Raw genomic sequence first — 14621 nt, 5'->3', positions numbered from 1 at the left:
TCCCCAATTGCTTCATGTTACCATTTTTGCTTTTATTGGTTTGGGATGTCTGGTATACCAAGAAATGCTGAGTGAGATATACCTTAGATTGTGTAGAAGAGGGCATTGAAGCTTCCATATATCTGAAAGGTTGCCATAATTTACATAGCAGATATGGCTATTACATAATATTGGGTTCAAAAGTTTACCTTGCTAACTGTCAATTCTACCAATTGCTTTGATTTAGGTATAAAATAATATTTGCCTTGGACCAAATAGTCCATGTTACCTAATACCAGATCTCTGACAGTGCCCAAGGTTGGGGAGTATAATAGAGTACCTTATTTAGGATCATAGAAGCATAAAATTGGAAGGGACCTCCAGGGTCATCTAGTCCAACCCCCTGCACAATGCAGGAATTCACAACTACCTGCCCACCCACGGTGACCCCAATTTCATGCCCAAGTGATTCCCTCCACCACAAATCTCCAGAATCCAGCCTGGCCTGGAGGAAATTCACCTACCCACTATGGCATTTAACAATTCCCTGGGTATGCAAGGAAGGGCCACAAGAGACAAACACTGGCATGGCCCTTCCTGCCCACCCACTCACAATCTTACTAAGTTCATAAAATCAACATTTATGTGAGATGATATCTAGCCTCTGTTAAAAAACGTCTAAAGAAGAACTCACCACCTCCTGTTCCACTGAGGAACCACTCTAACTGTTAGGAACTTCTTCCGGATGTTTAGCTGAAAATTCTTTTGAACTAATTTAAATCCATTGGTTCTGGTCCGACCCTCTGGGGCAACAGAAAACAACTCTGTTCCATTTTCTACATGACAGCCCCTCAAATATTTGAAGATGATTCTATCCAACATAACTTTAAGTTAGTTAAAATTTGTTCTCCTGAAGCCCGGCCTGTATGTGTGACTATGTACAGCTTTTATTTAAATCCAAAATCACATGATCACTACTACCAAGAGCACCCACAACTTTTACCTTGTCAACCAGTTCTTCCCTGTTGGTAATAATCAAGTCTAAAATAGCAGACCCTCTGGTTGTCCCTTCCACTTTCTGGGAAATGAAATTGTCAGGAATTTATTGGATTTTTCATTTTTAGCAGAGCTGATCTCCCAACAGATAACTGGGTAATTGAAATCTCCAATGACTACTAGGTCCTGTCTCTCTGAGAACTTTGTAATCTGATCTAGGAGCATCTCGTCCAAGTCCTCTGCCTGGCCTGGCTGTCTATAGCAGACCTCCACCATAATACCACTATTATTTCCTACTCCTTTTATTTTTACCCAAAGATTCCCAGCTGAACTTTCATGCTCTGAAACATGTATTTCCTCATAAGTACATATATTCTTAACATATAGTGCTATTCTTCCCACTTTTTTATTTAGGCAAAGGTAAAGGTATCCCCTGTGCAAGTACCGGGTCATGTCTGACCCTTGGGGTGACGCCCTCTAGCGTTTTCTTAGCAGACTCAATACGGGGTGGGTTTGCCTTCCGCAGCTATTACCGTTTACCCCCCAGCAAGATGGGTACTCATTTTACCGACCTTGGAAGGATGGAAGGCTGAGTTAACCTTGAGCCAGCTGCTGGGATGGAACTCCCAGCCTCATGGTCAGAGCTTCAGGCAACATGTCTACTGTCTTACCACTCTGCGCCACAAGAGGCTCTTCTTTTTTATTTGTCTGTCCCTTTTAAATAAGTTGTACCCCTCAATCCTGTTGTTCCAGTTGTGAGAGTTATCCCACCAGGTTTCTGTAATACCTGTTAGAGCTTTATTTGTTTGTTTGTTTATTGGATTTATCCCTCGCCTCTCCCCGGAGGGGAGCCACGAGGTGAGTTTCAAGCATATAAAAAACTCACTAAAACCATACAATAAAACATATAAAAACGACTATATACAGTTCCCCACATAGTAAAAAAACAAGACAAGATGTGGAGAACAGAGGGTGCCAGATGGACTATGCTACTGCCACTGTAAGGGGGACCAGATCGTCCATGCAGCCCATACACATCCCACGACCTGGCAGAAGAGCTCTGTTTTGCAGGCCCTGCGGAACACTGAAAGCTCCCTCCAGGAGCTCATTCCACCAGGTCGGGGCCAGGACCGAAAAGGCCCTGGCCAGATCGAGGCCAGGCACGCTTCTCTGGGGCCGGGAATGATTAATACGTTTGTACCCACAGAACGTAAGGCTCTGCGGGGGGCATAGGGCGACAGGTGGTTCCTCAGATATGCCAGGCTCAGACCACGTAAGGCCTTAAAGCTCAGAACCAAAACCTTGAACCGGATCTGGAAAATGACCGGCAACCAGTGCAACTGCCTCCGCACAGGCTGGATATGGGCCCTCCAAGATGTACCTGTGAGGACCCTAGCAGCTGCATTCTGCACCAGTTGAAGCTTCCGGATCAGGCTCAAGGGCAGGCCAGCGTAGAGCGAGTTACAGAAATCTATTCTGGAGGTGACTGTCGCATGGATCACTGTGGCCAGGTGTTCGGATGACAGGTAGGGTGCTAGTAGCTGAGCTTGGCACAGATGGAAAAAAGCCTGGCCAGCTACCTTCTTGACCTGAGCCTCGAGTGTTAAGGAGGCATCAATAGTCACCCCCCAAATTCCTGGCCTAAGGTGCGATTTTAAGTTGCATCCCTGTTAGGGAGGGTGAACGCACTTCCCCTCCTGGTCCCCTACGGCCTAACCACAGGATCTCCATCTTGGAGGGGTTGAGTTTCAGACGACTATGCTTGAGCCATTCAGCTACCGCTTTCAAACATCTGGCAAATAGATCCGGGAGGGAGTCCAGGTGACCATCCATGAGGAGATAGAGCTGGGTGTCATCAGCGTACTGATGGCATCCCAGCCCTTAGCTTCTTACCAGCTGGGCTAGAGGGTGCATGAAGATGTTGAACAACGTGGGTGGGAGCCCTGAGCCCTGAGGGACCCCACACTGGAGCTGATAAGGGCCTGATAACTCCTCCCCAACTTCCACCCTCTGGGTCCGGTTATGGAGGAAGGAGCATAACCCTTCCTTTATTTGGACTTCTAAGTTCTTCCTGCTTGTTTCCCATACTCTGTGCATTAGTGTGGGTATCGTAATCCTTCATACAAGTACTCCAGACTTTTCTGTTGTTTTTCTGTCATACCGTGTAGCAACCATTGCAATAATCCCATTGTAGAGCCTGAGGGCACCATGGGGCCTGCCAGGACCTTTACTGGCACCAGCCAAGTGTTTTAAAGAAGAGGGTCTTTTGCTTAGCAAGGCTTTTGATTGGTCAGTGGAGATTTGATTTCCTGTGCAGATATTTTTTTTAATGTTGCTTTGGCAGCAGCTACCACCACAGCAAAAGGACTATGTGACTGAAGGTAAGCTGCTACACCAGCCATTTGGTGGCTGACCCTGCCTCCTGTGGCAGCCATTTTTTCAACTGTGTCCACCACACTGTCAGAATTCCAAAGGTTCAGGACCTCTGCACTGTTGATTGTACTCATTATCAGTTAGACTTGACTTACTGACAGTAGAACTGGAAACTCCAATTTTACTTTTGGAATTGAAACAATTTTGTGTCTGCATCCAAAGTGGGGCGTGCTATAGCTTGGCTGTGTACTGGTACAGTACCTCAGTAGGCTAGTTATATTGTCTTTGTATTATTTTTCCCTTTTGTTCACTTGGTAGCTGAAATTATTTGCATGGGGAAATAATTAATGTTTGCCTTTCAAGCAGCTTTTCAGCAACAGATTCCAGATGGCACACATGAATAACCAGCATCTGATGCTGGTCATAATGGTGGTTGAGAGTGCAAGAAATAGAGGTCAGTTTGAGAGAAGATGATGAGTAACATTGTTTAAAAACATAAAAGTGGCACAAATTGAGTTGTACCCTTGAGTTGTAGCCAGAGCAAAATCTAAAAATGGATTTTCTGTTTTGTGTTGCCAGTCGCACACAAAAAATATGCATATATTGGTAGACGTTTAATGGTAACATAATGGCCCAGTGAAGTTAGAGCAAAGATCCATTGAATTTAGCCTCTCCTGGGAAATGGCCAAAGGAAGTTCATAAGCTGTGCATTGATGGTTTCCTCCAAAATCATAAAAACCAGTGTGGTATAGTTGTGTCTAGGAAGTCCTGATTCAAATCCTTCCTCTTCCATGAAGCTTGCTAGGTGACCTTGGGCTATTCATGCACTTATAGACTAAACTACCTCACGAGGATAAAATGTGGATGGGTACACAGTGTACATCAACTTGAGCTCTAGATAGAAATAGGAATGTAATATTCTGGTGCAAGTGGAAGAACCTGTATATGGAGAATTTCCAGAATCCAAATCCTGTATCGTGTGTTGCATTGGGTGCAGAATACAAATCGGCCAACTGACTTGCATAGACTAGTTGGCAAGGTTCTTGCCTACCCGTTCTCTCCTTGCCACCCTAGTCTTCAACTTCTTTATTATTTATCTATTTTGTAACCTTCCTTTTCCCCCAAAGCAGTTTATATTGTTACCTCCTCCCTTTTATTCTCACAGCAACCCTGTGAAATAAATTACACTGGGAAGGAGTGCATCCAATCAATTTGTGGTAGAATGGGGATTCAAACATACTTAACACTACACCAGACTGGTTGTTGTAACAGAATGCATCAAGGTAAGGGAGGAGGCAGAATTTGGTGTTCCTTACTTGTTCATTCCTTGCTCATCACCCTACACATATTTTAGACTTGAAAAAATGGACACATATATAGCTTGGCCCTGAGCTTCGGAGTTGGGAATATGTTGGGCAAATAACCCACCCTAATTTGCTCAAGGCATCTATTCTGTGTGGACGTAGGTATTGAGATGTGGTTCAAAGATTGATACTTTGAGATATACTAAGATATCTGTAGGAGGAGGGAGTTAGTTCATGATGAGTCTGAGGCAAGTAATCGAAGTGGCAGGGGTACTTTTCCTGCTGTTACGATCCATACCTTTTTGCCACCTATAACAAGGAGGCTGGAAAGAAATTCAGCCTGTAGACCTGCTCATGAGAGCTTGCCATGCCATGGACAGCTGCATTTGTATGGGAGCATTGTTGTTGCTCTCAAGCCACAGCTGACTTAGGGAGACCTCATGGGATTTTCAAGGCAGGAGATGTTCAGAGATGGCTTGCCATTGCCTGCCTCTGAGTAATGACTCTGATATTTTACCCCAAGACTTTTTAATTTGGCTATTTTGTGAAATTTATAATGGTCCCTCAGTCTAGTCTATTCTTTTAATATGCATGAGTGAGTAAAAGCTGATTTTGACTTAGGCTGTGTGGATGATTTTCATTGTTTATAGCCCAGACAATGAAAACAAAGATCATGGCATCCGGCCCTCTCAATTCCTGGCAAATAGATGGGGAAGAAATGGAGATAGTGACAGATTTTATTTTCCTGGGCTCCAAGATCACTGCAGATGGGGACTGCAGCAAAGAAATTAAAAGACACTTGCTCCTGGGGAGGAAAGCTATGGCAAATCTAGACAGCATCCTAAAAAGCAGAGACATCACCCTGCCAACAAAAGTGCATTTAGTCAAGGCTATGGTCTTCCCAGTTGCAATGTATGGCTGCGAAAGTTGGACCATAAGGAAGGCTGAGCGTCAAAGAATTGAGGCTTTTGAACTCTGGTGCTGGAGAAGACTCTTGCGAGTCCCTTGGACTGCAAGGCGAACAAACCATTCAGTCCTAGAGGAGATCAGCCCTGACTGCTCCTTAGAAGGCCAGATCCTGAAGATGAAACTCAAATACTTTGGCCACCTCATGAGAAGGAAGGACTCCTGGAGAAGAGCCTAATGCTGGGAGCAATTGAGGGCAAAAGAAGAAGGGGACGACAGAGAATGAGGTGGCTGGATGGAGTCACTGAAGCAGTAGGTGCAAACTTAAATGGACTCCGGGGAATAGTAGAGGACAGGAAGGCCTGGAGGATCATTGTCCATGGGGTCGCGATGGGTCGGACACGACTTCTCACATAACAACAACAACAACAATAGCCCAGACCCTCTCATCATCTCAGTGCCATTTATAGATTACTTAGTTCAAATGCTTAAATCATTTTATCTGCAGATTTTGGGATTTTTTTGGAATGAAATTCCAATAGCTATCTATAAAACATTTAAGAAAAAGAAATTGCCTGCCACAAATTCAGTAATGTCAGAGGTTGTCTTTTAATATGAATGTGACAATGATTAATTTAAGATATTAAATCTATTCAGGCAAGAATGCATGTACATATTGTAATGACTTCCTTTTCCTACAATTAAAGTAATTGGATTATATTTAATGAGCTATTTACATTTAATAATTAAGAAAAGACTTATCTTTTCAGTATTCCCCAAGTGCAACAAGCAGAAGAGGGATGCTCGGTGCTGGGCTATAATTAACAAAGCATCAGCTGAGACCAAAAGGGCTACTGAACGATTTGTGGAAAAGGTACTTTATATAATAGATTTAGAATCGCCGTTGGGAAAGTGGTGAATTTTAAATCTGCTTCTGAGGACTTGCTAGTCAGACAAATATTTTTGGTACTTGCTGTAGAAGATGCCACCATATAACCAGTCATAGCTTGATGTAATGTGACCTGAAAGGAAAAGCCTCTTAAGAGTCAATAATTTCTGTTTGTGTAAAAAATTAACTCATGCTGTTTGTGGCCTATCTCATGCAAAGTTTTAAGAAAGGAGGATGCTCAGGTTAAGAAACGGATGTGATTGGCAAATGGGAGCAAATTGAAACAGCTTTGAGTGAGTTTAGCTATTTGGGACAATCCAGACTCCAAAAAGATTGACAAAAGTTGCGATCCACTAAGATATACTTATCATATTAGCTGATGAAATATCCTTGGGCAGGTCTCAGAAGAAATAGACTTCCAGTCTGCAAACTCTTTCTTCTCTGCTCATCTAATTGGTTAATCTCTTTGCAGCTGCTACACTACCACAGTTGTTCTTAGAGTAGGAGGATGACATTAAAGATGAGGGGCTTTTCCACCCTAGCATAGAGATGGGAAGGTTTGGGAAAGTTGGAAGCAGACTGAGCCCTCCACCCTGGGTTTGGTTTCTAAAGAAAAAAATGCAGACGGGGGAAATTGTGATTATTTAAAATATAATAAAATTAATGGTTTTAAAATATTACACTATCTGTTCTTTGAAAGAGCTTGCTAATACTTGTAATCTTTAACCGCTCCTGCGGAGTGGATAAAATAAAGCCCTAAGGGCTACTGGGGAGGAGTTAGGGTGGGCTTTGTCCGTGATAAAAACTCGGAGGGGCGAATCAGGAGCTGCACAGCGGCTCCCGATTCGCCCCTTCAAGGGCCAAGCAGCAGTTGCCACTTGGCCCTCGCCTCGCCCGCCAGAGGGCTCGCCGCGCCGAAGGACACACTGCCTTCGGCCACGGTCAGTCCTCCTGCCTTCCCATTGCCCTGAGGAAAGGAGCCGGGACACCGCGTTGAACACGCGGTGTCCATGCTCCTTTCCTCCTCCCGGACCACACTACGAGCCTGCACTACACCAACTACCCCCTTCATCCCCAGACCCCTTCCCGCCCTGCCACCGCTCCCCTCCCTTTTAACAGCCTCCCACACACACACTCACGCACACAGCCTACCTCTGCCCATATTTATAAATGGGTTTATCCCTAGTAAATATATAAAATAGTACATTGAGTTGCAAGTTATACATTGCCAATTTGTACAACTCTCAGATCTTCTTGACACCTTCAAATGTTACCATTTTCTATAGTATTTAAAAGAAGTTGGTCAGCATTTGGAAAGACCTAACCCAGAAACAAACCCAATTGAGAACATAGAGGACTTCCTGTTATGCCTGGATTGTTCTGCTTCCTATCATTTTATCAGGGAGGAAATGGGCTGCTCTTCCCACCCCACTTTGGAGGTTTCTACAGCATCTTTAGGAGTGTGCTGGGTGTATCTGTACTTTCCTAACAGCTCATAAGTCTGACATCCCTACTGCTTCATTAGTTGGCAAAACAAAACATGATGCTAAACATTATACCAGCTGAATCCTACAAGTTTAGAATATAATGCAATAGTTTGCAGTCAGTTTCATTAAGACTGCTTTCTTATCTATTATACCTTGAGTGTGTTCAGGATGTCCTCCTCATTCTCAAACAGAAGTTCTTTCCCAGTAAGCCCAATTTCCTTTTCCTTTTTTGACAAAGGGGACATTTTGTTATGCCTAGGATGTTACAAGCCACTACATTTTACTGATACAGTCATTGACCAGTAAGATTGCAGCATAATGATGTTACAACCCAGTGTCCTCTGCCGCCGGCTCACCTTTGGTGCTCTCCAGCGGCCACCATGGCTGGGGCTCCCCCTTGACGTGGCACTGTGCAGCTGCTGCTGGCAGGATCCCCCAGTCGGCGGCAGGAAGTCAGGGGCACCAGTGGGAAAGCAAGCAGAGTAGGAGCTCAGGTGGCGGCAGCGACGTCCCTTGGAAAAAGACTACCTCCCCTCCCTGGGCCTCAGTAAAATTGTCAATCGTTGACCGGTCCCCAGTTATAAAAAGATTGGGGACCATGGGCCTAATATATATGTGCAGAACACTGCAAAGTGCCTCCCCCCCCCTTGTGGGTGAGCTGGGTTCAGGCAGAAAAAAGGAAGCATATATCTTGTGGTCTATAAATGACTTAATTGACCTTGGGCATGAAGGTGGGATCTGGGCATAGGACATGCACCCTTCGAGATAGACAGTGCCCCCAGTTCAGATATTCTTTGTCTGAGGTCAGCTATTTGTTCATGGGACGGCTGTTTGTTCATGGCGGAACCGAGGGTCTACTTGTCCACACTGAGTGTTTATCTGTAGACCTTGGGACAGAACATACTGTGGGAAGATTTGTCGTAGGTTCAAAAATGAGTCTGGAAGGTACTTCCTCCTATGCCACCTTACAGATTCAGTCATATAGTCTGAATGTTGAGGGCCATTGGATGGATAGCATTGTAGTTATCTGCTCTGAAAAACCTTATCCTAGCAAAGCTTGCTGTTCATCAAGAGGGATTTGGATGAGCTATCAGAACTTATGTAAACATGTTTGAAATCTCTGTTAACTGTGATGAGGGCTGAGTTGACGTACATCACACTGGAGAACCATGATATCTTGGCCCATATTGAGCTACACAAATCAACTCATATCTTTCCTGTTTGAGTTTATCCATTTTAGAAAGATCAGAATTGGCGGGAAGGTTTACAGTACTTCTGTAGCCATGAGACCGTTAGTGTGTCTGCTATGCTTGTGGGCGGGGAACACAGAAAAAGAACCGCCTCACCTTTGTATTGTTATCTGAAGAAACAGGTCCTGATGGAGGGACCACTCTCTTGGGTCTTGAAAGCTGTTCCTGAGTCCATCTGCCTTCCCCTGGGATCAACAAGCTTCAACAATGCAGGAACGAAGGCTCTCAGTCTTCCTCAGTTCCCTGGTTCTTTCTATGTAGGGTTTTAGCATTTTTTGTACATCCAGCTTATGCCAGAGCTTGTCCTCGGCCGATGCTGTATGAGAAAGAACAAAGGAAAACTAAGCTCCTGCAACAGATGAAATTGACCTTGAGTCCAAAGAGGGGATTGGTTGTTAATACTACCTTGTCTCTGGAAAATACATAGACCCCTGTTGACTGATAGGGCCCCTAAATCGGATGCCCTCCTGGCTGATCTGATGGTCACTAAAAACAAGGCTTTCATGTTCCGCTGAGTCAAGGAAATGGACCTGTTGGAGATCTGTGTGCAAAATCATGCCTCAGTAGTATAGCATGTGTTTGGCTTGAAAACCTATGCTGGGGATTTTATGCAGCTAATCTTATTTACCATTGCTACAACACGTACTGTGTGTAGTAGTGATTATAAAGCAGTAGTGGTCTAAAGTTTAAGTAAATATTTTCTGATAGTCCTTAATACTGTTAGGATGGGGACATACTAGGTCCTTCTCCTGGAGCACTAGAAAGAAGGAGGGTTGCTGTGCTGTAACTAATGTGTGTTGCTTCTGATAAACAGGCACTGCAGATTATATGTATGGAGAGGAGGCAGTCTCTATGTCCAGATGATAAGAACATCCTTTATTTATGATGATGTTAATTGTTTTTGTTTTCTATTCTCATATTTTTCCTGCTATTTTCCAGCTGGCATAAACCAAGATATGTGTCAGTATCTTAGGATGCAGTAACTTCCCTTTTGATCTTTGAATGCAGCTTTAATATTTCAATAAAGCATCTCTGCATCTGTATATTTGTGACATTTAGAGCAGTAAGTTTGTATGTGTGTTCATTTCCTTAAACAGTAAATTAAATTCTAAGTACAGCATATATTTGAGTTTTTGCCCATCTTCTTTGGGTTTCTGAATAAGAGGGGGAATCTCCCCTGGAAAGTTTACATTTCTGTCCTAGGCACAGTAATCCTGTGGATTGAAGATGGCTAGAGGCAAAGAGGCTTAAATAGTCAGAGAGCACCCTATCTCATCCCGTTTGATTGTCTTGATGGTATGTGTACAATTCATACCTATCCAGTTTACATTCCTTGCTTGTATCTTTGCAGTGTTTTGGAAGTGTCACTGTCATTTTCAGCAGCATGCACTAAAATATGAAAATTTTGCAAAAGACTGTCCTATTGATCCAAGATGTATGTTTCTAAAACAGCTATATTTGAGTAAAACTGCTCATTCTGCCATTCTGTTTGAATATACATTCTTTTCTGCAATGGCATCCAAAAATAACAGGTGAAGTGACTGTTTGACCCAGTGAAGTCAGAATCTCATTGGCTGTGATTTGTGTGGCAACCAAATTAATGGTCAAAAGCTAACTTATTTTGCACAATTCACTTATGAACTTTTCAGACAGCTCATATGTGGACCAAAGATCTAAAATGGGGTGATGAAATCTGTATTCCGTTATCATTTCCTCCCCCCCTTATTTGTTCTTGGTTGTATACAGTTCTAATATGAGAATGATATTGTTTTGGCTGTTTGGAGTTAGATTTGGGAATGCCCTCTGTTTATAACTGTAGTAGAAGCAACATTATTTAGCCTTGATAACAAATGTAGGGGGGACAAAGACAACTTTCCTATGGTTGCTTGAAGTCTTAAAGGCTGACAGCTGTCCATTCTTATAGTTATAGCTGGTGGCTTCATGTTCCAGAAACATTTTATGAGCAGTTCTCAAACTAGCTAAATCAACTTAATACAATAAAAGAATAAAAGATGAGGTTGAGTGTAAGTTTCAGTTGGTATCTGGAGTTCTTTTCCTCAGTTAAAATATATTGCAAGATTGTAGTGGTGAATGGATAGAAAAGATGGGTGGCTGGTGATGGAGGGGACCAGAACTAATAGAGAAAATGTTATTGGCCACAATGTAAGACCATTCCCCAGAACCACAACAATGAAGAACCTTAATTTTTTTAAAAAAACTGTGCATTATTCCAGGACTAGTAATCAAGCCCGCTGCAGGGGAATGCAGCGGGCGCTAGGTCCTACCTTGGGCGGCGGCGGCGGGCTGGTCGGCGATGGCGGTGGGCTGGTCGGCGGCGGGGTGGTCGTCGTCGGCGAGCTCGTTTAGTTGGCGGCGCGCTGACGCGGCGAGAGGCGCTTCGCAGGGAACCCCCGGCAGCCGCGCAGGGAACCCCCGGCAGCCGCGCTTCGCGTGACTGCCGGGGGCTCCCTCGGGCTCCCTCGGGCGGCGGCCTAACGCGGCGAGAGGCGCGTCAGCGCGCCAGGCATCTGGAAGATGCAGATACCCAGGCCCATTCCGCACCAGGATCTATGTGGCAAATTGATCACGGAAAGAAAAAACGCAATTTAAAGTAGCGGAATTCGTCGTTATGCATACCTGCCTTTGTAGTGGAATCCAGTTGCGTTTCAGTCATTTCCCACAGGTTTCCGGTCTCGGCAAAAATTGCTAGGAAGGAAGCGATATTTGCCGAGCTTTGTCCTGCCCCTGGCCGTCAATCAAACGAGCAGCCAATGGGCAGCCGTTATCATGCTCCTGAAAAGCCCCTTTCCCTTTAAGGCAGGTTTTTAAAAACACACACACACACACGTTGCAACAAATCTGCATTGATTCGTTGCAACGGAGAGACCCATCTAGCTGGCAGGTGGCATGTGAGCTGCCGTTTCATCGTTGCCACGCTCCCCCGAGTGAAAAAAAAATCCCCCCCCCACCCCTGTACACGGGCACGATTTTCAGCCAAAAATAAAGGGAACCAGCAAACGGGGCTGTGTGGTGCTTGGTGACTTAAAACAGCTCTGTGGAAGGACTGCAGCCGGGGAAGCCTCGCTGGGTGAATGAAGGCTCGCCGGTTCGTTGCTCTCCGCTCGCTCCGAGAAAAAAAATGGCGATCGCTTTGCCGGAAGATCAGAGGAGAGAGCCAAGGGGAGGGACTTTGCTGAAACCGCAACAATGGTAACGCACTGAATTTTTTCGCTAGTGTTGCAGATTGGTTGCAAGAGTGTAGCACTTTCCAGAGGGTGAATCTACTTTTGGGGATTTCCCTGAAAGCGCTACAACTAAGCGCTTCTAGCGGGACTGTTTCAGGAGTGTGGCAGATTGTGTACGACGTTGTGCATAACTGCATTTTAGTAGCGATTACAATTTGCCACACTCCTGCTACAATGAATCTGTGAGGAATGGGCCCCACTTTGGTGTGGACACTTGCTGAGTGAACTTGGGCCACATACGCACCTACTTCATGGGTGGTAACAAACTACTTTGGGTCCCCATTGAGGAGATATCAAAATATAACTTTAGATATAAAGGGTTTTTTTCCCCAATGTAAAGGGTTTTTTTTAGAAAAGTTTTTTTTCTAAAGGGTTTTTTTTTTAGATTTAAAGGGTTTATAAAGGTTTTTTTTTAGATATAAGGGTTGTTTTCCTAACAAGTGTAAAAAGATTAGTTTCTCACAGTACTGGAATTGCTAACTTCTGTGCATACCACTTACTTTCCATCCCCTTTTAAATAGCAGTGTGGAAACAGGATTACCATGTCTCATCTGCACTTTATCTTGCATGTTACAGGAGGGTGGGGCATGCCTTGGCTTCCTTCCTCTATGTGTTCAGATCACTTTTCAAGTAAAAACCTGAACTGACTGGTACCAAGAGGACAGGTCATAGGTGAGAGCTCTCTTAAAAGAATTGTATTGACCTTTCAGTATTCAGGGAGCTATCTTCATTCCAAAAGGAAGGTATCTCAGTTCATGCTTGTATTTACTTACTATTGGGGTAAGTTTTCCTGTTTGTATTATGCTTGGAGGGGAAGGCTCTGATGACTTTTCTCTAATATTCCTGTAACAGTAACAACTAGGTTACTGTTGTGAGTTTGAGAATTGCTACTTTTTCTATATAGCCCAAGTGGAGCTTTCATTGTAGGAAACTTCCTATCACCTACATGCAAGGGATGCAAAAAAAAAGCCTAACAACAAGGCTGTAGCTTTAGGAGTTAAATAGCCAGTAGTAGTCCATGCATGACTCACAGCTTCACCACATCTGCTTTCAGATGCTTAAGATACAGCATTATGTCATTGTATGGTTTGGAGTATGTTTTCTTGCTACAGGGTAGAGAAGCTGCTATTGTGGGAATCATGGCACACTTCCTCCATGTTATATGTCGAGACTGTGGATCACGTAGGGCAGCTATGGTAGTGGCATCATGGTGACCATATTGGTGAAATATTCCATTACAGTTTTATTTCATTATGCTTTATCAAAAATATTGTTTGGATAAAAGTCAATACTTTAAAACAGTCTTTCTCAACCTTTTTACTGTTGAGAACCCTCTGAAACTTTCTTCAGGCTTTGAGATACCCCAGACATGAAGTCAGCAGGCCACACCTTCCTGCCGAACTCCCAGAAGTTTCATGCCACCATAAGTGACAACACAGAATGATTTGTCAGATGATTTGTGAACAGAACCATACCTGCACTGTGGACTGACTGCCAAAGGGAGTGTGCATAGGAAGCCTGCAGAAACAGAACCAGGGTAGACCTATGCCAGTCTGTTACCCACATGCACACCCCAACATGAGAAGCAGGGCTGGGGCAGGCCCATGCCACTCTGTCACCTCCAGCCCACCCCAACTCCCAAAACAGGGCTGGAACAGGCCTATGCCACTCTGTTGCCCCTCCCCTGGCCAGCAATTATTTGTATGGCTGGGGTCCCTCCCACCCCCTCCAGGCCCATCATTGGTTATTTGTGGAGATCATATTGGGGAGATCATATACTCTCACCCAATCAGCGAAATACTTCTTGGGCCATCATGAAACCCTGATTGAGAAAGCCTCCTTTAAAAATATATGGCCAATATTTTTTTCCATTTAATTTCAGTTTTTTCCCCATATTCAGTTGCCCCTCTTTACAGCAATTTATGTGGTTTGGGGTGTCTGGGAAGTGTGAGAGCTTCCAGTTTTAGAAGCTGTTCACTACTAGAAGGACAGTTTCTACTGTCTGGTCAAGATGATATCCTTGTAGATCTAGTCTCATGTGCTAGTTAAGATTTTGTCTACCATGTGTAGCTGGCAAGTTGGCTCTTAGTGCTATGACTGAATAGTTGCAGTAAATATTCCCTGTGGTGTTGTGGAATATATATATGTTATATTTTGTGTGCAGTGCAGATTTGGATATTGTAATGTCTCCC

The 14621-nt window shown here is 44.1% G+C and overlaps 1 protein-coding gene across 4 annotated transcripts in view; it reads left to right on the top strand.

The window, feature by feature from the left end:
- The window catches only part of WASF2 (WASP family member 2), a 90440-nt gene that overhangs the window by 39433 nt on the left and 36386 nt on the right, over positions 1-14621 (top strand). The window contains exon 2 of one of the 4 annotated variants that reach the window (XM_077337757.1): positions 6329-6432. The exons of 2 other annotated variants lie outside the window; for them this stretch is intronic. The gene's annotated coding sequence lies outside the window, so the exon portion shown is untranslated. Of the gene's footprint in view, positions 1-6328; positions 6433-11864; positions 12395-14621 lie in introns of those variants that run through there. One more of the 4 variants, XM_077337759.1, reaches the window with a different exon arrangement.

Source organism: Paroedura picta, chromosome 5, assembly GCF_049243985.1.
Source record: "Paroedura picta isolate Pp20150507F chromosome 5, Ppicta_v3.0, whole genome shotgun sequence".
NCBI lineage: Eukaryota > Metazoa > Chordata > Lepidosauria > Squamata > Gekkonidae > Paroedura > Paroedura picta.
The sequence above is the reverse complement of the archived record's forward strand: the minus strand, read 5'-3'. Positions and strand labels throughout refer to the sequence as shown.